Source organism: Mya arenaria, chromosome 13, assembly GCF_026914265.1.
Source record: "Mya arenaria isolate MELC-2E11 chromosome 13, ASM2691426v1".
NCBI classification, from domain to species: Eukaryota; Metazoa; Mollusca; class Bivalvia; order Myida; family Myidae; genus Mya; species Mya arenaria.
The window spans coordinates 9,802,652-9,812,928 of NC_069134.1; the positions used below are offsets into that span (position 1 = coordinate 9,802,652).

Here is a 10,277-nt window from a genome sequence, read left to right on the forward strand (position 1 = left end):
CATGGTAGCATCAGCATATATGGCAGATCAGCATACAAGGCATCATCAGTATACATGGCGGCATCAGTATACATGGCATCAACAGTATACATGGCAGTATCAGTATACATGGCAGTATCAGTATACATGGCAGTATCAGTATACTTGGCAGTATCAGTATACATGGCAGTATCAGTATACATGACAGTATCAGTTTACATGGCAGTATCACTATACATGGCAGTATCAGTATACATGGCATCAACAGTATACATGGTAGCATCAGTATACATGGCAGTATCAGTATACATGGCAGTATCAGTATACATCAGTAAACATGGTAGTAACACTATACATGGCAGTATCAGTATACATCAGTATACATGGCTGTATCAGCATACATGGCAGTATCAGCATACATGGCAGTATCAGCATACATGGCAGCATCAGTGTATATTGCAGTATCAGTATACATGGCAGTATCAGTATACATGGCAGCATCAGTATACATGGCATCAACAGTATACATGGTAGCATCAGTATACATGGCAGCATCAGTACACATGGCAGTATCAGTTTACATGGCAGTATCACTATACATGGCAGTATCAATATACATGGCAGCATCAGCATACATGGCATCAACAGTATACATGGCATCAACAGTATACATGGTAGCATCAGTATACATGGCAGTATCAGTTTACATGGCAGTATCACTATACATGGCAGTATCAGTATACATGGCATCAACAGTATACATGGTAGCATCAGCATACATGGCAGATCAGCATACATGGCAGCATCAGTATACATGGCAGTATCACTATACATGGCAGCATCAGTATACATGGCATCAACAGTATACATGGCAGCATCGGTATACATGGCAGCATCGGTATACATGGCAGCATCAGTATACATGGTAGCATCAGTATACATGGCAGTATCAGTATACATGGCAGTATCAGTGTATATGGCAGCATCAGTATACATGGCAGTATTAGTATGCATGGCAGCATCAGTATACATGGCAGCATCGGTATACATGGCAGCATCAGTATACATGGCAGTATCAGTATACATGGCATCAACAGTATACATGGTAGTATCAGTATACATGGCATCAACAGTATACATGGTAGCATCAGTATACATGGCAGTATCAGTATACATGGCAGTATCAGTGTATATGGCAGCATCAGTATACATGGCAGTATCAGTAGATATGGCAGTATCACTAGACATGGCAGTATCAGTATACATGGCATCAACAGTATACATGGTAGCATCAGTATACATGGCAGTATCAGTATACATGGCAGCATCAGTGTATATTGCAGTATCAGTATACATGGCATCAACAATATACATGGTAGCATCAGTATACATGGCAGTATCTGTATACATGGCAGCATCAGCATACATGGCATCAACAGTATACATGGAAGTATCAGTATACATGGCAGTATCAGTAGATATGGCAGAATAACTATACATGGCAGTATCACTATACATAGCAGTATCAGTGCACATGGTAGCATCAGTATACATGGCAGTATCACTATACATGGCAGTATCAGTATACATGGCAGTATCACTATACATGGCAGTATCACTATACATGGCAGTATCAGTATACATGGCAGTATCACTATACATGGCAGTATCAGTATACATGGCAGTATCACTATACATGGCAGTATCACTATACATGGCAGTATCAGTATACATGGCAGTATCACTATACATAGCAGTATCAGTGTATATGGCAGCATCAGTATACATGGCAGTATCACTATACATGGTAGCATCAGTATACATGGCAGTATCACTATACATGGCAGTATCACTATACATGGCAGTATCAGTATACATGGCAGTATCACTATACATGGCAGTATCAGTGCACATGGTAGCATCAGTATATATGGCAGTATCAGTATACATAGCAGTATCAGTGTATATGGCAGCATCAGTATACATGGCAGTATCAGCATACAACAGTATACATGGCAGTATCAGTGTACAACAGTATACATGGCAGTATCAGTATACATGGCAGTATCACTATACATAGCAGTATCAGTGTATATGGCAGCATCAGTATACATGGCAGTATCAGCATACAACAGTATACATGGCAGTATCAGTGTACAACAGTATACATGGCAGTATCAGTGTATATGGCAGCATCAGTATACATGGCAGTATCAGTATACAACAGTATACATGGCAGTATCAGTGTATATGGCAGCATCAGTATACATAGTAGTATCAGTATACATGGCATTATCAGTATATATGGCAGTATCACTATACATGGCAGTATCAGTGTATATGGCAGCATCAGTATACATGGCAGTATCAGCATACATGGCAGTATCAGTGTATATGGCAACATCAGTATACATGGCAGTATCAGTATACAACAGTATACACGGCAGTATCAGTGCATATGGCAGCATCAGTATACATGGTAGTATCAGTATACATGGCAGTATCAGTATATATGGCAGTATCACTATACATGGCAGTATCAGTATACATGACATCAACAGTATACATGGTAGCATCAGTATACATGGCAGTATCAGCATACACCAGTTTACATGGTAGTATCAGCATACACCAGTATACATGGCAGTATCAGCATATATCAGTATACATGGCAGTATCAGTGTATATGGCAGCATCAGTATACATGGCAGTATCAGTATACATGGCAGTATCAGTATATATGGCAGTATCAGTATACATGGCAGTATCAGTGTATATGGCAGCAACAGTATACATGGCAGTATCAGTATATATGGCAGCATCAGTATACATGGCAGTATCAGTATACAACAGTATACATGGCAGTATCAGTATACATGGCAGTATCAGTATATATGGCAGTATCAGTATATATGGCAGTATCAGTATACATGGCAGTATCAGTATACATGGCAGTATCAGTGTATATGGCAGCATCAGTATACATGGCAGTATCAGTATACAACATAATACATGGCAGTATCAGTATACATGGCAGTATTAGTATACATGGCAGTATCAGTATATATGGCAGTATCAGTATATATGGCAGTATCAGTTTACATGGCAGTATCAGTATACATGGCAGTATCAGTGTATATGGCAGCATCAGTATACATGGCAGTATCAGTATACATGGCAGTATCAGTATACATGGCAGTATCAGTGTATATGGCAGCATCAGTATACATGGCAGTATCAGTATACATGGCAGTATCAGTATACATGGCAGTATCAGTATACATGGTAGTATCAGTATACATGGCAGTATCAGTATATATGGCAGTATCACTATACTTGGCAGTATCAGTATACATGGCATCAACAGTATACATGGTAGTATCAGTATACATGGCAGTATCAGTTTACATGGCAGTATCACTATACATGGCAGTTTCAGTATACATGGCATCAACAGTATACATGGTAGCATCAGTATACATGGCAGTATCAGTTTACATGGCAGTATCATTATACATGGCATCAACAGTATACATGGTAGCATCAGTATACATGGCAGTATCAGTATACATGGCAGCATCAGTATACATGGCAGTATCAGTTTACATGGCAGTATCACTTTACATGGCAGTATCAGTATACATGGCATCAACAGTATACATGGTAGCATCAGTATACATGGTAGCATCAGTATACATGGCAGTATCAGTATACATGGCAGTATCAGTATTTATGGCAGCAGCAGTATACATGGCAGTATCAGTGCATATGGCAGTTTCAGTTTACATGCCAGTACCAGTATACATGACATTATCAGTCAGAGATTGTGAAAACAAACTTTCTGAAGAATTTCAAAAGTATTTAAACAAAATTAATAAGCCCACACCTGCTCTTTCCTTTAAGTAGGTCTTAAATTAAGTGCAGGTGTGGGAGAACACTTTCGTGTGAAAATAAACTGTTTTATCATCATATTGTTTTAAAAATTGTTCATCCAATCCAATGATTATAAAATATAAGTACACTGGTGTGAAATAACAAATTAAAAAATAAGCCATAATGATTATTCAGGATAATCTGCACATATAGGATAAGTTGAGTTGAGTTGGGTTTTACGGCATCGCAAGAGTGTATAGGTTATATGGCGCCATTCAGGCAGGAAAAAACTTGTTGGATCCACATTGGACACATACTTTTCAAGAATTAGATTGGAAACATATTTTTGAAGTATTTTTGGAAAAAAAGGGCCGTAACTCCTAAATGACTAAAGCGATTTCCATGACTATCGAACTTGATCAAGATATTATGGTCACAAACATGTGTTTAAAGTTTGGTGAGGATTGGACAAACAGTTTTCAAGAATTAGATTGGAAACATATATTTTTGAAGTATTTTTGGCAAAAAAGGGCAGTAACTCCTAAATGACTAAAGCGATTTCCATGACTATCGAACTTGATCAAGATATTATGGTCACAAACATGTGTTTAAAGTTTGGTGAGGATTGGACAAACGGTTTTCAAGAATTAGATCCGAAACAATTGGAAACATATATTTTTGAAGTATTTTTGGCAAAAAAGGGCCGTAACTCCTAAATGACTAAAGCGATTTCCATGACTATCGAACTTGATCAAGATATTATGGTCACAAACATGTGTTTAAAGTTTGGTGAGGATTGGACAAACGGTTTTCAAGAATTAGATCGGAAACAATCTTCGGGACGTACGTACGTACAGACAGACAGACAGACAGACAGACAGACAGACAGACGTACGGACAAGGGCAACCCTATATGCCGCCACTTTGTGGGGGCATAAAAAATGAAACATTGTAAAAGTTCATGATATCCCTTTACAAGGGCCGCCTGTTTTCATAAAGCATCTTAAGCATCTTCGAGCCTTCATCTTAGAGCGTTTTTGTTGGAAATTAACTAGTTTCGGTTTCACAAACTGTGTATTTGTTGTTACAGTTTCAAATTAAACCAAAACCAGTTTTACTGTTTTTTTTAACGAAAACCAAAACCAGTTTTTGAAACTATGGCAACCCCTACTAGAGTCGGTTTCATCGGTAAGTTCCATTTGAAAACTAGTTCACTTTGAAAAACAACATGGCGGACAGCACTCCCAACACGAGTTGAAACACCTTTTACATAAAACATGAAAGCAACCATCTGCGGTATCATTGTTTTAAAGAAGTTTAGAAATAATGGCTACATGCAGTAGCTCCGCCATGTTGTTGAAATGTACACAAAACTATGCATTTGTAATACTTCAAGCAAAACAATCAAAACCGGTTTCAAAACAATTGAAACCAAAACTGAAACTGCTTTGGTATAAAAAAAACGCCCTTAGTGAATATGGACAACTTAATGTAAAATTGCCTCCTTTTTTTAAGTTGAATTTAAGAAAACTAACAATGTTTGTACACAAAACAAAAGGTCAATAAGCAAAAACATGGTATAGAAAATATATGCATATAAATAAATTTGTTGAAAAGTAGAGGGTACAAAATAATCATTGTTAAAGGGACTGTACTCCGTATGATGAAATAGCCAAAAAAAAAGAAAATTATCGAAAACTGACATAAACTTGGTATCAACGTGTACAATGCATTGATACTTACTAACTGAAGTACCACATAGTTTACAATGAATTTATTTCTCGCAGTTTTTTCGTATTTTCCATTAAAAAAGATTACTAGGTATGTCTACCTGCCTTTTTACATTTTGGTATTTTTTTACAATTATGATGTCAAAGAGTAAATTTCAATAAATAATTGTCATGAGATTCGTAACAGAAAAAAATAAATTTTGGTGCCAATCTAGTGTACAGTCCCTTTAAAGTTACGAAATTTTTACTAAGTTGACAAATTCTCTAAGATGCTTAATGAATAGAATACGCCTCCTAGACCTTTTTTCTGGACGGCTTCAGAGGAGATTTTCCTCCCTTCACAATCGCAAGAGGATTTTCAACGATCATCATAAATTGACCAGTCCTGTGACTGCAATTACTGCAACTTGTCCAGATTATGAGGTTTTCTGTTAATCCATTGGGCAATACAACCATGTGCTTTTATTGACTTATAAAATACAACTCTGTTATGTCCTGTTGTTGGTCAACAGATTGAGGGCAAATTTTTGTTTGTTCAATGTTCTACTTGAAAAAGAGTATTTTATTTAAAATAGCATTTTTTTTTAAACTGAAAATCACAGTGTTTTAATTATATATGTTGTTAGAAAATGTACATTATCCTTATCACATTTCAAATCATCCCCTGCCAGGAGATCGGAAGTTTAAAGAGATTTTTTCCCCTCCGGAGAGAAGGGATTTAAGTATTCCAAAAACTCATCTGAGATAGTACACTCATCCTTTCTTACCAAGTTTAAGGAACTTGTAATAAACCTGGGGAATACTAAATAACTAAATACACAAATTTTCTCTAAATCTGCATGCATTCCAAATAAAGAAATTACATTGAACAAACTTTGAAAGTCTGGTTACATTTAAGAACAACTGCTACTGCCAACTACTCTCATTCTCCTTAAAAAACCAAGAAGGAGAGGGGGGCATCCTTGTTAAAAAGGACAACTACAAAATACTGAAAATACTTCCATATTCTCCATGTCCACTATTTCCTCACATTAACACCATATTATTACCTCCTGCTGACAACCATTTTCTAACCAGATCCTGTTTCCGTTACATACATGTTAATACATTGAGATAGCCATTCATAGGTGCTGTGAAAATCTTTTAAGGAAAAAATGTACGTTTGATCTTAAAAGTTGTTTGAAATCAAACAAATGTATCAAATATCCTTTTGCCAAGATAGAACCCTGCTGTAAACTACAAGATGAATTACTGGATGTCACAAAAGTTCTTCTTCTTGAGGTCTGTTATAACTAAATGCCAAGTGCCGGGGTGGGACCCAGGATGCATTCTCCATATACAAGAGTGAGAATGCCACCCCAGACTAATATTTTATTCAAAACTGAGTAATGCAAATTATTAGTTGTTGTACTTTGAGTTATATACTTAAAATTTTGCCAACTTCCAAAATTAACGGTTCATAACTTTAAAGTGAGGAGAAACATGGGACCACTTTTTCGCCTGTATCAATTATTCACCCACCCTGTAAATCGTTGTTTAGCTATTCCAGTATGATTGTTTTTCATACAAATGATACTCTGTGTTCAAATGAAACTTCAAACTAGGAAAACTAATATTATTCTCTTAGAATTAGCTATTCATCAGCAATATTGAAAGTGCATCATATTTCTTCCGGCTGGAGATATTTAATTTTAAACAATTTCAACAAATTATTTATTTATTTATTTATAAAAAAATATTGTTTTAAACAGAGCAACATATTAGATTTTATAGAAAATAGAAAGACATGATATATATTTCGTTGTCAGTCAGAAATATTGTTTAAAGATCTTCGAAAAATTTCAAAGATTGGCCAATTATTGGTACAGTACACAGTACTTTCAGTGGATATTTATAAATATGTTTGGCAAATGCTTTCGCTTCAAAATAACTGTTCATTATAAATATTAAAATACTGACATTTAGATCAGGAGCCTAGGCCTAAAAAAAAAATTGTTTGGTTAGGGTTACATCCTTTTCAAAAATAGGTAGGGTAGGATAGCTTTAACACCATTCTCCAATGATGAAAATGATATCATTTTCATCATTGGAGAATGGTGTTAAAGCTATCTTCTGTATAAGCATTTAAGGTTTAAACTACATATTGAAAAGCAATTAAAAAAAACGATTTTTTTTTTCATTTTTATTTCAAACTGACTATAAAAACGGTAGGGTCGGCGCCTATTCCGTAGGTAGGGTCGGGTAACCCGAACCAAATGTATTTTTTTTTAGGCCCTACCAAAAACTTTCTATCTGTAAAGTTACATTTAATTATATTTAATATTTTTCAAGTTCATTTAGAAAAACCTCACTTCCCGGTAAAAAGGGGTCCCTAACCAGTACCTTTTTATTGCTTATAAAATAAATCAATTGGATTTGAAATGAATTTAAGGAAAGTGACATATGTGAACACCTTAAATTGCATTTTTTCCAGTCTGAAGATTGCCAATTTACATTACAAATGTATAAATAAGTAGTTTGTAACCTTGAGGAGTAAGCCCAACAGTAGCTCATCTCTCACTACCCCCAATACACTACTATGCTATGTCGTAATGAAGTGTAACGGAAAATGTACCGTGGTTTCCGACGATGATCTCTCACCAAATGTGTTGCTTAATTTTACAGTTCCACAAGGGTACAATCTCTTGACGTTTCAAGATGACACTAGTATTTGTTTCTACACAGTTTCTAAATAGGAGAATGTGCGTGAATTATATAAAAGCTGACATCCATATTCACAATTATGTTAAATAGGTAATATAGACTAAAGTATGTCTACAAAAATGCTGCCTATCAATTGATCGAGTGTTGGTATGAGTAGTCAACTTTTACTATGAATGACCGGTGATGACATTTCAAATTTAATATTTCATGATTTCCCTATTTCACAATTTCATCTTCAAGATTTTGCAAATTCAACTTCACGAATTCATGAATTTATAATTACAACTTCAAGATTGCACAATTTTAACTTAACAAATTCATGATTTCATGGTTTCAACTTAATAATTTCATGACTTCACAATTACTTGAGTCCGTCATATCTTGAAATTGTGAGGTAAAAATGGTGCATTCATGAAGCTGAAATTATACTTCACAAATGCTGAAGCCACGAGTGAAATATAAACTTTTGGTGCTACGAGTTAAAATATATTGCTATCTTACACTGAAACAAACGATTTTTCTTTTAATATTTATGCCTAATATTAAAACATAAAGTCATAAAAATACACTTTGAAATATTTTCTGAGGTGACAAAGATCAAGAAGCATGCTTTCATTTGATATGTGACACTGAAAAAACTCCCTATTTTGACAGCGAACTGTCTTGGGCTCTAGAATCAATACATCTACCATTATAAGTGATAATATGGCAGCAAATTCAGGCATAAGTTCTACAAATCAAATGGTCAATGATGGCAAAATAACACATTCCTTTCTACTATTCTGAAATTATTTTATTACTGTTAAGCATCATAAAACAGCAGGATTCAATCAGTACACCAGAAAATAAATGCAAAAAGAGAAACATTCTTTGAAAGTTTTTTTTCTAGACAAGATATTGCCATTGTTTGATGCATCTTCATTAAGACTTTATGATTCCATGTCCTCACGTAATTGCACCATCAACACCAAGCATTACCGTACAGGTTTAGTGGATGCGTGTGGACTAGTGGTATAAGTATCTGTACAGTTTTAGTGGGTGCGTGTGGACTAGTGGTGTAGGTGTCCGTACAGGTTTAGTGGGTGCGTGTGGACTAGTGGTGTAGGTGTCCGTACAGGTTTAGTGGGTGAGTGTGGACAAGTGGTATAGGTGTCCGTACAGGTTTAGTGTGGATTAGTGGTGTAGGTGTCCGCCACTCATCCAAGAGATTTTGGGTTCAATCCCTGTCTGGGGTAAATTATCATGGCCTCTTAAATAAACACAAGTTCTGGTTTCTCCCTCAGAAACAGACTCGATCTTGAGTCTTAAAGCTATCAGCTTTGCTAAAATAAATTAGTATGAACTATAAACAAATCAAACATCATTACTTCCTTGTCAATCAAGTTCAATTATCACATTCCAGAGAAATTAAAAAAAAAAAATATACTAATTTACAATAACAAACAAAGTTCATAGAAAAGTCACTTACGACTTGAAGAAAACCAGAATAGAACATCCGAGGCTAATAGTCAACAGTTTAGCTTCAATAGGGTAAAAAAGGGATAAATAATTAACTCTAAAACAGAAACGAAACTACAAACCTTTAAATTCTCCTAATATTAATTATCCTGATTATATATTGATTAAGTCCAAGGATAGATTTTGATGCAAAACAGACAATTCCTTCTGGCATGCACTGCACTAATATTAAGAAAATATCCAGTATAACTTCACGGCTGGTGTAACTCACATTAATGGCTTATGAAATAATGCTAAAACAATTCTCAATAATAACTACAGTATTGTTCCAGGATACTGTCACCTGGTTTATATGTTCAGATATATTCAGTAACAATTCCATATGAAATATATCACTCAATAAGAAGTCAACTTATTGACATTCACTTGACAAGTCCTTGAAAAAACATAGATATCATACTTTCCTGCACTACACTACCACAAGTTGAATTGTCACATCAAACTGATAAGTCGTTAATTGCAAGTCATATGATT

At 35.3% G+C, this 10,277-nt stretch overlaps 1 protein-coding gene across 1 annotated transcript in view; it reads right to left on the minus strand.

Annotated features, from left to right (window-relative positions):
* Positions 1-10,074, minus strand: part of LOC128214151 (cAMP-specific 3',5'-cyclic phosphodiesterase 4C-like) — a 406,322-nt gene extending 396,248 nt beyond the window's left edge. Inside the window, exon 1 of the mRNA XM_052920452.1 lies at positions 9,866-10,074. The gene's annotated coding sequence lies outside the window, so the exon portion shown is untranslated. The remainder of the gene's footprint in view (positions 1-9,865) is intronic.
* Between the last annotated feature and the right edge of the window lie 203 nt (positions 10,075-10,277).